The sequence below is a fragment of the Pinus tabuliformis genome, chromosome 3_1 (genome assembly GCF_031772625.1).
Source record: "Pinus tabuliformis cultivar Carrire ecotype Pingquan chromosome 3_1, CPIR1, whole genome shotgun sequence".
NCBI lineage: Eukaryota > Viridiplantae > Streptophyta > Pinopsida > Pinales > Pinaceae > Pinus > Pinus tabuliformis.
In genome coordinates this window covers 865,277,658-865,295,583 of record NC_142301.1, presented here as the reverse complement: position 1 = coordinate 865,295,583, position 17,926 = coordinate 865,277,658, and the positions used below count along the sequence as shown (strand labels likewise).

Below are 17,926 nucleotides of genomic sequence, written 5' to 3'. Positions count from 1 at the left end.
CATTTTATGAGTTTCTTACCCAAAAAAAAGCCATCGCTTTCAGTTTTGCAACTAAAATGATACTTTGTATCCTCTTTTCAGCTTTTAAAAGCTTTTTACCTAAGTAAAATTGCTTATACAGCGCTTTATTTTAACATGTTCCACGTTTTACCAACTTTTACCACCAATTTTTTTTTGAGGGTTTTCCTTTTTGGTTAAAGTTTTTGACCTTTTAGGTCTTTTAGAGCTTTCAAGCTGAAGTAACTTGCTTGTGCGGCTGTTTTTTTCTTGGTAATGACAACTTTTCAAAGTTGGAAAAGTTGTCATTACCGAACCTTTAGTGTTGAATGAGACGACGGGACTTGTATGGTTTACCCTTATTTTGAATATTTTAGACCCCACATCGCCTTGAAGGAAGAGTCTCTTCTTTAGTGTTGGATGGGACGGGATCCTTATATTCCAACAAGATTGATTATGTTGTTACCACCGGAAGACACTGAGGCAAGTTGGCATGGGGTACATTGAACCAACACGGCGATGGATGGTACGACTTTGAGTGTTTTTATAGACGTAGTCTTTAACGCGACTTTTTGAAAGCTTTTCCGGCGATTTTTTCCGGTGAAAATCCGGCAGTGATTTATTGGAATCCAAGTTTGATAGCTAATTTCTGCACAATGGAACCGTCCCAGGGGTTTTTCAGGGTGCTGAATCCGAATATGCAGTTAAAAAACCATTTTAACTGCAACAAATCATGATTTCATCTCAATTTCTTCCGCCGGATTCCGTCACCGGAATCTCAAAAAGTCACATTATAGACAACTCCGTTTTTATATTGAAAGCTTATGCGGCATAACATTTTTATAATTATTTAATAAAAAATTAACATTTTTTTATATTTTATATTATAAATGATTTTTACTAACCCTTAAAAATATTATTTAAAAAAATCATATGTTATATATATATATATATATATAAAAATAATTAAAAAATCATTCAATAAATAAAATAAAATATATTTATACATTTTATAAAAACGTGAAAACATAAAAAAATACAAAATTCATATGCTTTATTTTTATATATACATTATAAAATAATTAAAAATCATTCAATAAATAAAATAAAAAATATTTATACATTTTATAAAAATTTCAAAACATAAAAAAGAAAATACAATGTTTAGAATAAGTCAAAACACATAAAAATCAGTTATAAATTTATCTTACTCCTCTTTTAATAGGAGTAAAAGTAAAAGTATGTAGAGATTACTAAGTAATCATTTTAAATAATAAGGTTTTCATTATTCACAAATAATTTCATTAGTTAACCAGTGTGGTAGGCAATGTACTGCGGCCATTACTATTGATTATGGTTGTTTGTACCATGTTTGGTACAATTAATAAGTACAATATATTAGGACATTGCTTGAAATATATTTTGGAATGTATTCGGTTTTAGATTGTGCGAGTTTAATTATTATATATATATATATATATTTTGGTATATTTTTATATTAAATTTGTTTGAAATTTAATGATTTTTTTTGGAATTGTGTTTTATGATGATAGTAGTCATTAAATTATTAAATAACATAGTATTATTTGATAAAAACTTAGTAGCATGGTATTATTTGATAAAATATGTTCACTGCAAATGTTGTAAAAACAAAGATAAACTAGTTGCCATTTTTATATTTAAACACTTAGAAAACCACATTTATATACAAATTGTTATGAAAAAGAACACATGCTAAGCAAACATGGTTTTATAATAATAAAAAACTGTATATGCTTAGTGTGTGATCAGGGAATTGACATCTATCATGTTATAGCTAAAAAATAAAAACATAGTTTTATAATAAAAAAGTATATATGCTTAACATGTGTGATCAATCACTGTTCACTAAAAAAGAAGTTCATTCTTCCATACATCTGATCTTTTAGCTTTCAAACGATCTCCCTCTCCAAAGCTTCAACAAAACTATATGTCCATGAGCCTTAGAAAAATAAATTAAATTGCTAAATATAATTGTAAAAAAACATTAATATTTTGTTAAATATGCTCTTGAATCATAGAAATTGATCAAATATGGAAAAATTAAATAAAATTAAATTGTTATCTTGTTGAATCATAAAAATTGATGGAATATGGAAAAATGAAATGAAACTAAATTATTAAATATAATTATAAAAAAACATTAATATTTTGTTAAATATCTTCTTGAATTATAAAAATTGATCAGATATGGAAAAATGAAATTGGTACCAAAAAGATTGACTTCTTATTTTTTTAAAAGATAATAATATCCTTCACATACGGTTACTTGCAAAATTTCCATGTGGTAATGCCAAAAGAATTGAAGGATGAAATGGCTTGTAAATGGATAATTGAGCCTGTTCATTAACAATAAGTTTACTTACAACTATTTGTTGAAGCATTCGGGAAAAAAATATAATCCTGCAGGAATTTGCATTAAGTAGAAATCAAGCTTAGATTTAGTAATTCCTATAGAAATCAAGCTTAGATTTAGTAATTCCTAATGTCGTTGCATTGAAAGAGCATTCGGAAAGAAAATATAATAATACAGGAATTTGCTTAGATAGAAATCAGACTTAGATTTAGTAATTCTTAAAGTCGTTGCATTGAAGGGCCCTAAATGTAGTTCAAAACTAGAGAAGGCCGTAACTATCGCATTAATCATATACAGGAATAATCAGGCCGAAACTATCGCATTAATCATATACAGGAATAAGGGAAAATTTCATATATGTATTAATTTTTATTTATTTGTGTAATCAATACAAGATCCCAAACATAATCTCTCTGAAAATAAGTGAGTTCAAAACTAGTGAGTTGTCGAGTGAACAAATGACATAGGTACTACTCATAATAATAATTTTTCAGCTACTCGTTTCACTAACTAAATTATAATAGATTTTCTTACTGTACAAAAAATATCTAAAAGAAAAAAAATAAATAAATAAAATTCCTTATCAAACGCCACTGCCTAAAACAAACCCAGATAAAGTTTACTAGATTCTTATAAGGGCCACTTGCATTCATCTAATTCGAACAGAGATCAATTTACTCAAGTTATTTGGTTTCCTCTAATTCTTACACAGATCACACAACTTGAATTGCATTACACATAGGTCTCATCAAATTCCAATACAGATCATATAAATTGAAACATTTTAGTTACTCTTTAGTAGGGTACAAATTTAACATCTTATCTGTCACAAGTTGGAAAGGGGCTCAGGAGCATTCCATACAGCATATTGTTTCCGAGGCACATAATCTTTATGATTCAATTTCTGCTAAAATGCAAATTTGGAATTGAACGAGGAAGACGGGTTACATACACAACACAACCCTAGGCCTGGTATCCTATCGTAAGCTCTCTTATCATGTCATCCACAGCACACACAGATGACCCCTTCTTCCCTCCGTTTTTATCTTCACTCACTGCCTTCAAAGCCGCTTCGCTCATCTCCCTGGCTCTCTGTCTCACTCGATGGCCCTTCTCTTCCATCATCAACATTCTTACTCTTCTCTCCACCGTCTCGCGTTTCAGCTCTCCGTCTTTGCCCCTCCACATTTCGATGCACACCCCAACTTCCTCCTCCAGCAGCTTCGAATTCGCGAACTGGTCGCCTGCCATGGGCCATCCGATGATGGGCACTCCTTGGCTTAGGCTCTCCAGCACCGAATTCCATCCACAGTGACTAAGGAACCCTCCGGTTGAAGGATGGGACAGGATCAGCAGCTGAGGCGCCCACTTTCTGATAAGCAATCCTACCTTCTTTTCCTTCACTCGCTCTTCGAATCCCTCCGGAAGAAACTCTGTCGAGAATTCTGAATTCAGCGGGTCCTCCAGCGGAGGCCTGACGACCCAAATAAAAGGCTGTTGGCTCGATTCTAGCCCCAGAGCTAGTGCCCTCATGTTCGACAACGATATGCAATTCTGACTTCCGAACGAAACGTATAGCACTGTGGACGACGCCTGTGAATCAAGCCACTGCAAGCATTCCCCTGCAGACTTTACCTCTGCCTGCTTGCCCCGCTGTAGAAAATTGGAATCGACCATTGTATTTGAAGGAGACAAAGAGAGCAACGAAGAGGGTAGGATCGGCCCGACTGCCCAAACCGGCCTGCCGGTGGATTTTCTCATGTGTTGGAGACTGCTATTCTCCAGCTCTTCGTACGTATTACATATTGACCCCCAACTACGCACGTTGCGAGATATCTGGCGATTTACGAACAAGGACCAGGGATCGGATCCCGTGGCCATTTTTATGTTTGTGGGGAGCTGAGATCGCTGCAAAGTAACGTGCGGCATGTCGGGCAGAACAAATTCGTCGGCGTGGGTCTGGTTGTGAGGCAGATGAGTCCATAGCGAGTAATAGACGGAGGTTCCATAAGCCCCACAAGTGCAGAACTGAATCCTTGGTATTCCCAACCTGTTTCCCACGTCCAGAGTCCATCCCAAGAACATGTCGCTGATGATGCACAGCGGCAGGCGCCCGCCGTCTTCTTGAGAGATCCGGCTGATGAGGCTCTCGAAATGGGGTTCCAGGTGTTCCGACGCTTCCATGAGACGTATGATAAGATGGTAAGGGAGGGAGTCCGTGTTTTCGGTTTGAGGAGGAAGACCGTGGTCGGCAGCCGAGAAGGGAAGCTCTGCCAGGCGGATATCCAGACCCTCGACAGTGGAATCGATCTCGGGTTTGAGTCTTTTGATGTTGAGAGGCGTATTGACTATCGTGATGGCGAATCCGGTTCGTTTGGCAAGCAGCTTTGCGAGCTCCAGGAAGGGGATTATGTGGCCTTGAGCCATGAACGGGAACATCACCACATGATGCTTCAACCCTCTGTTCGTGCTTCTGGTCAAATTCTCAGCAGGGGAAGGCGTGGCAGAGTCCATTGCAGGTAGGAGGTAGAGGCAGAAAAATAGAACCCGTCGGCTGTGCAGGCCGCTGGGAGAGCTTGCAGCGCCTGCTCAATTATTACAATCCACAAACGCGATCGAGTGGCAGGAATGAAATCATAGTTGAGCGAAACGATAAGGTCGTCACCAGAGATTGTGCTCGGGAAAATAACAAGTACCACACTGAGAGTAACAGCTCTTTCGTCAACGCGGAAGGCGTTTATTCAGTCGGTGGCCTCTCAGAGTTTCGTCGTCTCCTGGTATTTGGATCTTGAGCCTGTAATTTGACGTTACACATTATTTTCTTTCTATTTTTAATTGCCCATGTAATACTTAAAACTTCCCGCTGTCACTTGAACTTCTCGAGCAATATCCGGAATTTCAAGTTTGGTAATTTTCTAAGTCTTTTAGTCGACTAAAGGTTTTTTCGCTGCTAATTGATGGGGATTATCATAATAATGCATTCATTCATCTAGATTAAGTTTATTTATTATTCTTAACCAATTTTTTTCTCTATCATAATAATACATGGATTCGTTTTATTATTCTTAATCATTTTTTCTGTTTTATTATTCTTAATCATTTTTTCTCTATCATAATAAAATACATGGATTCTTCTTTTGAAGATCAGTAAAAAAATTAAAAAATCTTGTAGAGGCAGTATTTGAATCATGTTTTGTTTTTAGTGAGGAAATGGATTCAGCACCATCAAAAACATCTAACACACTTAAAATTATAAATTTGACAGTTTTTATTTGGATTTACAAAAATCCCTGCCAAATTTTTTCAAAATATGATTAAAATTTCAGTAACTTTCACGACCAAAAAAATATAATTTTTAAGCTACCACATAATGCCTTCATTCATTTAAATTAATTTTTTTATTATCCTTAACCATTATTTAATTATATAAAAAATTAAATTTTGGAAGGTCATTTGTAATAGAAAACTCTTTCTTTATCATTCTTAACCATTTTTTAAGGTCATCTGTAATAGAAAACCGTGTTTATTATTCCGAAGCCTTAGATATATATATATATATCGTTCATTGACTAAATATATTTGTATTTAAATTATTATTATTTATATTTTTAATTTATTGTTTTAATTTATAATAAAAAATTGTAATAACGTTTTTATAATTTTAATGCCATGATTAAAAATGATAAGTAAATGGTCAACTCTTTTACCAATGGAGATTTATCTCAAACTTTATTTTATATATTTTTTCTGGTTAATTTTCGATTTTCAATTTAATAAATTGAATTTAGATACTTTCTCACAAACAGTATACAGTTTCACCACTTGTCTTTGGTCTCTCTGCTTTCCTTAACCATATTCTGCCTTCAAATTAACTATCATTAACTTTCGTATGCCCTCACATAGTGCATGTATACAGCTAACTCGCAAAATGTGATCACCTAACCACTTCTCTTTGAAATTCACTCCATTCGATCGCCTTAATTGATTCTGCTACATTGCCTCGGACCTGCAGTATTGCCAATTGGATTGCGTCGATAACTGTGTCATGTGATTTTAATATTGTGGTTTTATGTCAACACGGATAGGACCACTGTAAAAATATGATCTGACACTCTTTATTTTTGTGTTTTGAGAGCCGGGTTATAATATTTTTAATATTGGGGTTATAATATATTAATTATAATGGTTTTAACATTATGGTTATAATAATAATTTGTCAGTTTAAATGGTGAATGAAATTTTACTAGTAAATTTTAATTTCAATTTTGTGTTATTCACTTCTATAGCAAAATAAATAATAAACATATAAATTAGAAAATCAAAAAATCCTATCAAATTTACCCAAAAAAAAATATATTATATTTATAATATTTTGTACAGATTCATTTAAGCTACCTATGCACAATTCAATCTGTTAATTATTTTTCCCATAATAACATTTTCATCTAATATGAACATAGCAGCTTTAATTGGGCCTGGCGTTGCTTTAATGAGTCATTAGATGATTTTTTTGATAATTGAATTTTGGAATATATAGTGTTAAGAAAAGAATATGAATTATCAAGTACAACAATGTATGACATTATTTGCATCTTATATTTGATGAAGTCTATTTTGTATGCATAGTTATGAAGGAAATATGTTTTTTTCATTAGTTTTAATTGGAGTTACCTTATAATGTTTTAAGTGAATTTTGGAATATATTTTAATTTTATTGAAAGTGAAAAAACATAAATTATTAGGGTTATTACTGGTTTTAGTGTTTTTGGTTTTCTGATTAGTAATAGATTTTTTTAATAACTTGATAAATGAATTTTGAAACATATTTTAATGAATAAATTTAATTGGTAATAAATTTTCTTTAATAATTTGATAAGTGAATTTTAAAATATATTTTAATAATGAATAAAGTAGTTAGCAAATTAAACAAATAAACCATTTTTAATTATATCCAAACATATTTTACTACGATTTTGATGGATGATTGAAGATAGTTGGGTGATTGGGTTCTAATGAGTCTAAAATGTAGTTTAATAAATTTGTGATTTTTTTGGGTTTACATGTTCATTTCGTATATCCATTTAAGTTACCTATCCACACTTGGATTTGCTATACACATATTCTATATTAATCAATAATTTTTATATAATACACATTTTATATTAATTAATAATATTTAAAAATTGTTTATTATATAATTTAATTATTCAATAATTAAATATATCGATATATATAATTAACAATTTCAATATATTTTAATATTGTTTTAATATATTTTATAATTTAATATTCTAATACTTTAATTTATTGGTTTAACATAGATGCCAATTTAATTAATAATATTTAATATAATAATTATTTGATAATAATATTGTTTCTATAAAGATAAATAATTATGACATTAAATCTGTGCTTGGTCATAGTTAAATACTCGAGAAATTTTTATAATCGGTTTAATGGTACTAGATCTTCAAAAGAAATCTTAGGGGAATTTCAAAAATTACATCTAACTTGCTACCATGATCATACATAATGCAAAAATTACTACAACTATAAGCTCAACAAAACTGGTCATAAAGCAAAATACATTTAAAGTATGCAAACATAGCTCATGGAGGGGGTTAATTGACATCTTGTATGAAGGGCCACCAAGAGCATTGTTGGTTGTTCTTCGGTTCTCATCTGAAATTATCTGACACTACAAGTATGCAAGCTGATAATAGATCCCATCAAGCTCATCTTCAAGATGGTTTACCTTGGTATCGATATTTTGCACTTCTTCAGTCAAGAAGAGGATATTAGCAGGATGTTGGTAAACCTGATTTCGAAGCTCACCATTCTCATCATGATTGTAAATAGGGGGGAGGTCAGAGATTACTATGACTAGAGTGACCAAAGGCAAAGGAGGGAATGTCTGTGCTCTCCATAAGGAGTAAGAGCCCAGAGCTACAAAGTGCCACCAAAAGATAGTTAAACATGTTTGCATGGGGAGGAGAAGATAGGGCAGAAGAGATGCCCCTCACAGGAAGGTAGAGGGTAGTACAACACCATAAAAGAGACCCACAAGAAATGAGAGAGGGAGTAGTCTGACTTAGAGGAGAATTCATAAGAGAAATGAAGGAACTAGTGAAGAAATGCCTCATGAGAGATCACAAGTTCGAGGGAGCGAGGGACAAATATTGTGGAGAATTCCCATGCATATGACCACCTCTAACCACTGGAAAGGCTACAATAAATGTGCAGAGTGGTGAAGAGGCCCCAAGATTGAAAGTGGAAACAACAACACCTTCAATCCAAACTTCCAACTTGACTCCAGTGAAATGCGAGTATCCCTTGAGACACCCAAAGGAAAATTATTCCAATGACTATTTGAATTGGAGGAAATAGAGCTAGAAGAGGACAAGGAAGTTTCTTGTTTGTGCGCTTGAAAAGAAACGAGACGAACAACCTTCCCATTGCTGATCAGGAAGCTCGCTAGCTTGGAAGAGCTCTTAATATTAGAGGGAATAGAGGAGTAATAAACCCACTAGCTAGTATGTTGGCCACCTCTATGCTCAATGTGTGAAAATTCAATATATAATAGTAACTCGAAATTAATTTTCCTAATTGATAATTTGTTTAACCATTTATTTGCAGTTTGCTATGACAAAAAACAAATAATGCACAGTGTGATTTTTACAAATAAACCGCGGAATAAAATAGTGCTAGAAATTGAGAAAAATCTAGCACACACACATAAAAATATGACACCATTATTTTTGGACAAATTTCCACAGAAAAACCCAATTTCGAAAAATCGATGCAGCAGCTAAGGGTTTTATTATTATGAAACAGTGAATCTGAGTACAATCTATGGATTCCCAACTCGCAATTCAAACAACAATAAAATCTAGCCAAAATTGTCTAAGGGAATTTCCCTTCCTCCATAAGCAACCCAGGCACAATTCTATCTCAGAAAACTCGTCCTCCTAGACCCTTTATGTTAGTTTCTACGCAATGCTTATGCAAACCCTTAGACGACTAGCCCAAAACTTCCTTTGATGAAGTCATTATGTCTATCTCCGCTGAGGAAACTGATTATCCGCCCCTCTTAAAGACTTTCCCAGCCTCTCGAAGTTGAATCGAATTTTCCTCCAACTAAATCAAGTTGATTTTTTAGCAACTACGAAGTCCTCTGCACTACCTCACTACGAATAACTCAATCTCTTGTTTCTGCCTCTACGAATCTAGAAAACTTCCTCCGGATCACTGCCTCTGCCCCTCACCAACTTTGCTTCCTCACTAAAGCTTGAACTCTCCAGCAACTGACTGCTGCTACTATAGAAAATCGAATACTCCAAGTGTCTCTGGTGTATTCTCCAAATGCCCATCGACTTCTTATAATCCATTGTTGGAGCACCAACGTCCAAGATTAAAACTTAATCAAGGGCTAGAATCATTTGAAGTCGATCCATGTGAGTTTCCAGACTATTCTCACCTTGAATTAATTAATTTTTATTAATTAACAAGTTTTCCTAAGTTTAGAGAGTTAGGAAACATTAAAACATAGGCTAATAATCTAATTAAATCATCTCTAGGTGGAATTTTTAGAAATGATTTCTCGATTTTGGATATCTTATGCGTTATAGCCTCTCCACCAAATTTCATGGCTACATCACATCTGATGCTTCAAAAACTAACACTGCTTCTTAGCAAGGATTGTGTTCTAATATTGCACACCTTGGTACAACACTCTATCTTTGTATCATCCTTTGTCACGTTGTTGATTTATGTATATACTCCCCACAAAACATTGTGCAAATCTAATGTTGCGTTTGTGTTGTTTTTGACACTTCCATTTTGTTGCCAACACTGAAACTCTCTCTCATCCGTTGTTTTTGCAACTGCAACAAATGCAACTAAGAAGCATCCAAAATACTAAATCATTTGTGTTCAATATGATGCATCTGTCTCCTGAGTCATGACTGCTACTAGCATCTACACTATCATTAAAGAATATGCAATGTTGCTAACTCTCCACTGAGCCACATGTTATATTGTCAACAATGCACTACAATCCTCAACATCTGACTGCTATTAGTCTACAACTGTCACTTTGGTACTGACTGCATCAACTTCCAATGGTCCATCTTGCTACTCAATATTTTGGGCACCCCGTATCCAGGTAATGATCCATGAGGTGAACTCCTTAAGGACCTTGCCCAATCTCTACAGCTCTCTAGGGCTACAACACCAAATCACCCCACCTCACTCCTGGAGGTATATCTGTGAACAGAGGAAACTCTTCCTCTAGCCTAGAGGAAAGCTTGTCTATTTCTGCGGATGTTGCACGTTGGTATTGCTTCTCCTGCTTATCCTTCTTCCTAAGAGGACACTACATGTTGTAGTGACCACACTCACCACACCTAAAACACTTGACCTTTGACATGTCCTTATTTTTCTCCCACTGCCCCTAATTTGGACCCTTCGATGTTAGGGCCGCATTCTCCTTCTCCTTCACACCCTTCGATCCACTGCCACTACTGCCACTGATGGAGTTCTTAAGCAAAGCTCACCTCATATCCTCCTACTGCAAATCAACCCATATCCTGTCCCATCTAGGTAGCATGTCTCTACCTAATATACTTTGGACGAAGACTTGCCAATACTCCGAGACACTATTTAGCTCCAACTGTGCTAGCTTTGATGGTTGAGGCATTAACCTAACAACTGCAAGTTGATCTTGTACTTCCTAAATCTTAGTGAGGAAGGGGTCTATGCATTCTCCCTTATGCATCCTGATGCATGTGAGCTTTTCTTCCGAGAACATCTTTCGCTGCATAAAATAACTTTGATATAGCATGGAGAGAGCTATCCAAATTTATTTGGTTGTACCTTTGTCTACCAAATGTGATACTTTATGATCTCAGACTCCATCCAAAATCAATCGATTTTCCCCTACCATCTCCTTATTGTATTCTTTGATTTGATCCAAATCCTAGGGAATTGCCACCACATTATCTATGTAGGATTTCATGACCATATTCATCTAGAAGGAATGCCATCCTAGCCTTCCAGATGATGTAGTTGGAAGATCCATCCGACCTATCTCGATCTCTAAGCCCTTATGTGGCCATATTTGGATCTGATATTGAAATTCCTTCTTTCTTTGCTTGGAAATCCCTCTTAGAAAGCACATATATGCTAGTTGCTATTGCCAATCTACGACTAGAAAAATGAAATTTCTTATATGGAAACCCTCTGAGAGAAATTGTTATGAAACCAGCTCACAAAAAGATAGAAAAGAGATCAACGCCTTAGAAATAAGCCTCTTTGAGGGGGCAACCTCCTTTACATTACACAAATGAACAATTCTTATATGATACAAATGACAAGACCTCCTTTCCATATATAGGAGTCTAAGGGGTCATAATATAATCAGAGCTGATATAACAATAATAATGTAAGGGCACAATAATAACAATAGTGGGCTTCTATGGGGCACAATAATAACAATATGGGGACTACATGGGTACAACAATATAATAAGGGGGTTGTACTAATAACAATAAGTATAGGGGCCTAACATGCCCCTCTCCTTTAAAAAGTGTTGTCCTCAACGCTTGAGTAGTTCTTGATGCTTCTATATAAAATTCTTGTCCTCCCATGTGGAATCTTCAGGGGGTAAGTTCTTCCACTGGATGAGATATACTGAAATTGATCGATTTCGTAGCTGTCGGGTTCTGGTTTTTGTGACTGCTTCAGGTTCCAATATGATTTTTCCTTTCTCTTCAAGTTCTGGCAATATTGTTTGAATTGGGATATTCTGCAACCTTTGAATGAGTGACCACACTTCTTTTTCCTTCTTCCATTCATCACTTGCTTCATTTATCCAATCTGGTTGGATAATAGAAATAGCACAAAACAATGCTACCACATCCTCATCCTTTCTTGAGAGTGCATCTGCAACAAAAATTTTCTTCCCTTTTCTGTAGATGATGTGAAAGTCATAACCCAACATATTTATGGCCCATTTTTCTTGTTCTTCTAAAGATAATATTTGTTCTAAAATGTATTTAAGACTATCATGATCCATTTTTACATTGAAGTGTCTTCTCATCGGGTAAGGTCGCCATTTCTTAAGTGCATGTAGTATTGCCAACATTTCCTTCTCATAAATAGCTTGCTTGAGATGTAGCCATAAAAATACCCAATCACCTACATCAAAAAAAAATTCACTACGATGTTGATCTACCTATTGTTTCATTCGATTCTGCACCAAAGTGGAATTATCCTTTAAAAGTTGGAGAACTTGTTATTGATGCTCGATGTGATCTTTCACTGCTTGAACATTTTTCTTCTTGATATGTCATTCTATCTTGAGAGTTTGAGGAGTGGTAATTTCTTCCAATGCTTTACAAGATATGGTTTGCTTCATTTCTTGATGCTCGATGTGATCTTTCACTTCTTGAATGTTTTTCTTCTTTATATATCCTTCTATCTTGATAGTTTTAGGAGTGGTAATTCCGGCCAATGCATTACAAGATATGGTTGGATTCATTTCTTCTTTCTCTATGTGATCTTTCACTTCTTGAACCTTTTTCTTCTTGATATGTCCTTATATCTTAAGAGTTTGAGGAGTAGTAATTCTTTCTAATGGTTTACAAGATATGGTCGAATTCATTTCTTCTTTCTCTGGGGTTGGTTCCTGGTGTATATACTCTTCTTTTGATGTTTCTTCATCCTTTTCTTCCTCCTTTCCACAATCAATGTAAAATAATTTCTTCTCAGCACACTTATGACCTTTAATGTATTTTTTATCACAATTGTAACAAAGCCATTTTTCTTATTTTTCTTCCAATTGTTGTGGTGTAACCCTTGTAGGTTGTGGAAGGCTAGGAGAAACAACACTTCCATCTTTATAGTTGTGAGGGGTAGACTTCCTTGTTGCCATAATTTTTCTTTCCACTTTGTAACAAAGCTCTTTTTCTCTTTTTTCTTCCAATTGTTGTGTTGTTGCTCTAAAGAAGGTGTTGCTCTTTGTATCCTCATAATGTGCTATAATTTCCTCCATGAAAATTGACCACGTAACAAGTGGTTTACGAGAAAAAAGCCCTTTATACCATAAAAATTGATCTTTTTTCTAAATATGAAGATGCAATACCTACCTTTTGTAATAGTGGTACACCATGTAGATCAAAATATTTCTCCATTTGTAGTATCCAATTTACCGAATCCTTGTCATCAAACTTCCTCATCTCGATTTTTCTTGATTTTTGGAGCTCGATCATGAAACAACTGTAACTCTATAATTTCAGATCTCGAAGTTCTGAAATTTCTTTCTATAGTATCTCTCTGAGTTCTCTTTTTAACCTTGCAAGTCTGATCAAAATTTGATTATCCAAGAAATATTTATGCCAAATATCCCACGGTGACCTGATTATAGACTAGTTCAGTAGAGTGAACTTGTACGACGTGCCACGTCTCACTGTTTCAACCTTGGTACCTGAAACTAATATACTGAAAACTCGAGGATGTTCTATTTCCAATTCCACCAGTCTGATCAAAATTGGATTCTCCAAGAAAGATTTATGCACAATCTCCCAAGATGACCTGATTATATACCTTTTCAGAAGAGCTAACTTGTATGAAGTGCCACGTGTCACTATTTTCACCTTCGGATCTGAAAAATATATACAAGAAACTAAATTCCATCCTCATTGATGCTCAAAGAGATAGTTATGACGATTTTCCCACAGTGACCTATTTGGAATGTAATTCAAGGGTCTGCAAAAACCCTAACTTCCTTAGACTATATCTCCAAAAATATTGCGAGACAATGTCTAAAATTCGGACCCGATCACCAAGATTTCTTTTAAAATGGGATTTAATGTCAGAGTCTGAACCTTCGTAGAACAAATAGTATAGTGAAAATTCCACGATGACTTGTTTGAGATGAAATTATGGAGCTTGCCAAAACCCTAACTTTCTCAGATCATATCTCCGAAAATATAGCGAGACAAGATCTCAAATTTGGACGTGAGCTTCAAACCGATTTCATCTCAAATGGGTTTTTGTTTTAGCTTCTGAAACTTCGTAGCGAAATAGTTATAGCGAAAATTCCACGGTGACTTGTTTTAGCTTAAATTATGGAGCTTGCAAAAACCCTAACTTCCTCAGATCATATCTCCGAAAATATAGCGAGACAAGCTCTGAAATTTAGACTCGAAGTTCAACACGCTTTCTTCTCAAATGGGTTTTTTTTCGCTTCTGAAACGACGTGGAAAAAACGTTACAGCGAAAATGACATGATGGCCTATTTGGAGCAGCAAAACCTAGAATCCAAAGCTCTGATACCAAATGTTATGAAACCAACTCACAAAAAGATAGAAAATATAGATGAATGCCTTAGAAATAAGCCTCTTCGAGGGGGAAACCTTCTTTACATTACACAAATGAACAATTCTCGGATGATACAAATGACAAGGCCTCCTTTCTATATATATGAGTCTAAGGGGTCATAATATAATCAGAGCTGACATAACAATAATAATGTAAGGGAATAATAATAACAATAGTGGGCTTCTATGGGGCATAATAATAACAATATGGGGACTACATTTGCACAACAATATAATAAGGTGGTTGTACTAATAACAATAAGGGGTTACACTAGTAGTATAGGGTCCTAACAGAAATCTCCCTATGTGTGTGCAATTTCTCTTCCACCCGATGCTAATTTTGTTGCTACAAAAACCTCTGTGTCCAACCAAGGAATCTACTTAGTGAAAATATGAGTTGTTCTTTCTCACTCTGATGATTGGAATCACTATCTTGGGAAACTTGATTTTTCTGTCAACCTGCAACTGTAAAATCAAATTTTTGCCCCAATAATTTGATCTACCTGCTAATGTACTACGCAACCTCTAGGAATTCCAGCCTACTGTTCCCACTAAACAGTGAAATTCCTTTCTCCAATTTTGAGCTTCTTAACTGATCACCCACGCTCTGATACCATGTGAAAATTCAATCTATAAAAACAATTAGAAATTAACTTTCCTAATTAATAATTTATTTAACAATTTATTTGTAGTTTGCTATGGAAAATACCAAATAATTCACATTTTAATTTTCACAAATAAACTGCAGAAGAAAATAGCGTTGGAAATTGAGAAAAATCTAGCACACACACATAAAAATATGACACCGTTATTTTTGGAGAAATGTCCCTAGAGAAACCCAGCTTGGGAAAATCAGTGAAACAATTGAGGGTTTTATTATTATGCAACAGTGAAACCTAAGTACAATCTATGGATGCCCAACTGGCAATCCAAACAATAAGAAAATCTGGCCAAAATTATATAAGGGAATTTCCCTTCCTCCACAAGCAACCTAGGCACAACTCTACCTCAGGAAACTCATCCTCCTAGACCCTCTACGTAGTGTTTGTGCAAACCCTTGGACAACTAGCCTCGAATTGCTTGGATGAAGTCGTTTTGTCTATCTTTACTAAGGAAACTGATTCTCTGGCCCTCTTGAAGACTTTCACGGCCTCTAGAAGCTTCATCAAATTTTCCTCCAGCCAAATCAAATTGCTTTTTTGAAGCAACTGAGCAATCCTCTTCGCTGCCTGACCTCAAATAACTCGGCCTCTTGTTATTGCCTCTCCATATCTGGAAAAATTCCTCTAGATCACTATCTCTTCCCCTCACTGACTCTTCTTCCTCATTGAAGGTCGATCTCTCCGTTAACTGGCTCCTGCTACTCTGGAAAATCGAATCCTCCAAGTGTCTCTGGTGTATTCTCCAAGTTTCCATCGACTTCCTCCATAAGCAACCTAGGCACAACTCTACCTCAGAAAACTCATCCTCTTGGATCCTCTGCATCAATTTCTACGTAGTTCTTGTGCAAACCCTTGGACAATTATTTTATAATTGCCTCTAATGAAGTCGTTCTATCTATTTTTGTTGAGGAAACTAATTCTTTGGCCCTCTCGCAGATTTTTCCGACCTCTAGAAGCTTAATCGAGTTTTCCTTCAGCCAAATCGAATTACTCTTTTGAAGCAAATGCACAATCCTCTATGTTGCCTCACTAGGAATAACTTAGCCTCTTACTGTTGCATCTCCAGATCTAGAAAAATTCCTCTCGATCACTATCTCTACCCCTCATTGAATCTGCTTCCTCACTGAAGATTGATCTCTACGTCAACTGACTGCTGCTACTCTGGAAAATCGAATTCTCCAAGTATCTCTCGTGTATTCTCCAATTGCCCATCAACTTCTTCTTATAATCCTCTGGTGGAGAAACAACGACCAAGATTAAAACTTAATAAAGGGATATGATCATCTTGAAGTCAATCCGTGTGAGTTTCAACACTATTCTCATCGTGAATTAATTAATTCTGATGAAAACCAGTTTTCTTAAGTTTAGACTTAGGAAATATTAAAAAATATGTTAATAATCTAATTAAGTCATTTATATGTGGAATTTCCAGAAACGATTTATGGGTTTTGGAGATCTCATGCATTTTAGCCTCTCCACCAAATTTAGTGGCTAGAATACATCTGATGCTACAAAAACTAACACAATGTCACATTCTCAAACAAACCCCTGCCTCACTAACATGATATCACGTGCCATGAATGCAACTTGAAGATCATTGAATTCCCACGCTTTAAGGAGTGAATCATTCATGGGATTCATAAATTCTTCCCATCATTATCCATCAAAATTTGTACGAAGGTGGAGAAAGAAATGCAAGGGAGTATGGATTCAATGGATGCCACATGCATTGAGTAGATAAGTGCATGGACTTCATCCTCACAAGTTGCCACCTCGGAAATTGTGATGAGATCCAAACGTTTTATGTGAAATACAAGTTTTCTTATAAAGGATGGTGGCATCAGGGGCGTTGAAGGGGAATATTTACACTTTTTCATGGTATAATACTCATAATTCTTTATTCTAACTATCCATATAAGAAGGGAGGGGCTTGTGATATTATTAGAAGACTTCATGGGATAAATTTCCACCCTAGCAAGCCATTTACTTAACACAGACTTGCTTCAATAGGATAGGCTTGGTCAGCTTAAGAATTACTTCTTTGTTTTGGCTTCATAAGATGTGGAATAAACCTTTTGTGAGAAATATTCAAGGATATTATTGATTTTGCAAAGGAGAATAGATAGATGATTATTCTTCAGGAGAGAACCTATATGTAGGTGTTGAATTGTGATGAGGGATTCCCTCGTGATTAATATCGAAAAAACATCACGATATTTTGCCATTTGAAGGCCTAGGTGAAGCCCATACATTTCTACAAGATTATTCATTTCTTGACCAAGCCCTCATGAATACATTACTTCTTATATTCCATCAAGATTTAAGAGAATCCCTCCCCCTCCTACCACCCCTAATTATTTGATAATATTTAATATAGTTTTTTTTATTTAATTCAAATTTTGCATTACCTTTAAATTTCAAAATACATCGTCCTTAATCACATAGTTCAAACTATTATTGATCCTAATATTCCTCAAAGGAACTAGATTTGT

General features: G+C 35.0%; 1 pseudogene; it reads right to left on the bottom strand.

Annotated features, from left to right (window-relative positions):
* Window positions 1-3,135: 3,135 nt before the first annotated feature.
* LOC149190321 (UDP-glycosyltransferase 92A1 pseudogene) lies at window positions 3,136-5,223 on the bottom strand (annotated as a pseudogene).
* Between the last annotated feature and the right edge of the window lie 12,703 nt (window positions 5,224-17,926).